This window comes from Tupaia chinensis, unplaced genomic scaffold (assembly GCF_000334495.1).
Source record: "Tupaia chinensis unplaced genomic scaffold, TupChi_1.0 Scaffold000017_1, whole genome shotgun sequence".
NCBI classification, from domain to species: Eukaryota; Metazoa; Chordata; class Mammalia; order Scandentia; family Tupaiidae; genus Tupaia; species Tupaia belangeri.
In genome coordinates, this window is record NW_006159447.1 from 3,359,866 (window position 1) to 3,361,309 (window position 1,444).

Here is a 1,444-nt window from a genome sequence, read left to right on the forward strand (position 1 = left end):
GCTATAAAAACACCCCCCAAAAAAAAAAAAAAAGGTAAAATGACTTTTTCAGAGGACCCCTCTGGTGACCAACGCAGGGTCAGGTCTCTAGCGACCCAGCGCAGGGCCCCTGGTGCGCGCCTGAGTTCCACACCCACCGCCAGGCAGTGCCTCTCCAAGGCTGGCCTGCAGGACCAAGGCACCAGGCTGTTAGATAAATGCAAAAAAAATACCTGGCCCCAGCCCGGACCTGTCCAACCAGAATCGCTGCGGGTGGGAAATCTACAGATTACTCGGCCCTACCCTATAAAGGTGCTGACTTTCGTCCTCTTACAACTCACAAAATTGTCAATTTCGAACACCCAGAGGATTCGCCTGCATGGTGAAGTCTGGGCATCTCTGCTTTGGCCATTTACAGCCGGTATACTTGGTCGGAAGAGAGGAGGAGAGGAGGGAGGACCGCAGGGCGTCGGTGATGAGGGAGGGGCACCATCCTGTTCCTGCTCCTCCAGGTCGTCTAAGCCTGGCGGTTTAGGCAAGGCGGTTTTGGGAATGAGACAGTGGGCGCACAGCACAGAAAACGGGGGCTCCCGCGACCAGGGTGGTCTGGTTGGGTGCTCTGCACTAGCCCGGGTCTCAGTGGAAGGGCGAGCGCTGCCCGCTCGGCGCCCTGCACGCGCTCGCAGCTCGCACCTGGGGCGGTCGCCAGGTCGGGCGGGGGTGTATCGTGGGGTGGGGCGCGTGGGCGGCTCCGAGTACCTTCTGTGGGGCAGGGTTGCGGGACAGGAGGAGGAGAGAAAGTGAGGGGCCTCCGGGACTTAGGCCTGCCTCCCCCCTCCCCACCTCCCGCCCCCGCGGCCACCTTCCGCTCTATAATTGGCGGCCGGCGGGCCTTCCTTTTCTCTTATCTGATCCTGGGCGCCCAGCGGGAGGGAAGCGTGGAGAGGCAGAGTCTGCTCTGGGAGGCCCGGAGAGGGTGAAGGAGAGAGAGAGGGGGAGAGGGAGTCGGAGGAGGGGGAGGAGAAGAGAGAGAGGCTAAATTAGAAGGGTACACGGAGGGGAGCGAGCGAGGGCGGTGCGCCGCCAAGAACCGTCCCTCGGCGGAGTTCGGACCTTCCCGAGGCGCGGAGAGGTCTCCAGCCTGGGCTGGAACCTGGTCCTGCACAGGTCAGTTGGGCGTTCTCTGCTTTTCGGCTTTACTTTGAGAAGTCTCTTCCTAAGGAAGGACAAGTGGGAAGAGCGAGCCACCTGCAGACGCAGCGCGTTTCCAGGAATCTTCTCTACGCGCGCGTGCCCCAGGATGTCCCGGGGACCTTTGGGACAGGATGGGATGGCGCACCCTGATGCGTCCTGGTCAGGCTCAACGGAAAGTGAGATTGGACGCGCTGCGTGATGAGAATGGGCGAGTGGACCTGGATTGCTCCCGGGAGCCTTTCCAGGTGCTCGGGCGCGGTGAACACTCAGC

At 61.7% G+C, this 1,444-nt stretch overlaps 1 protein-coding gene across 1 annotated transcript in view; it reads left to right on the top strand.

Annotated features, from left to right (window-relative positions):
- Positions 1 to 882: 882 nt before the first annotated feature.
- COL14A1 (collagen type XIV alpha 1 chain) overlaps positions 883 to 1,444 on the top strand; it is a gene marked incomplete at its 3' end in the record, with an annotated part of 142,763 nt that continues 142,201 nt past the window's right edge. Inside the window, exon 1 of the mRNA XM_006140062.2 lies at positions 883 to 1,146. The remainder of the gene's footprint in view (positions 1,147 to 1,444) is intronic.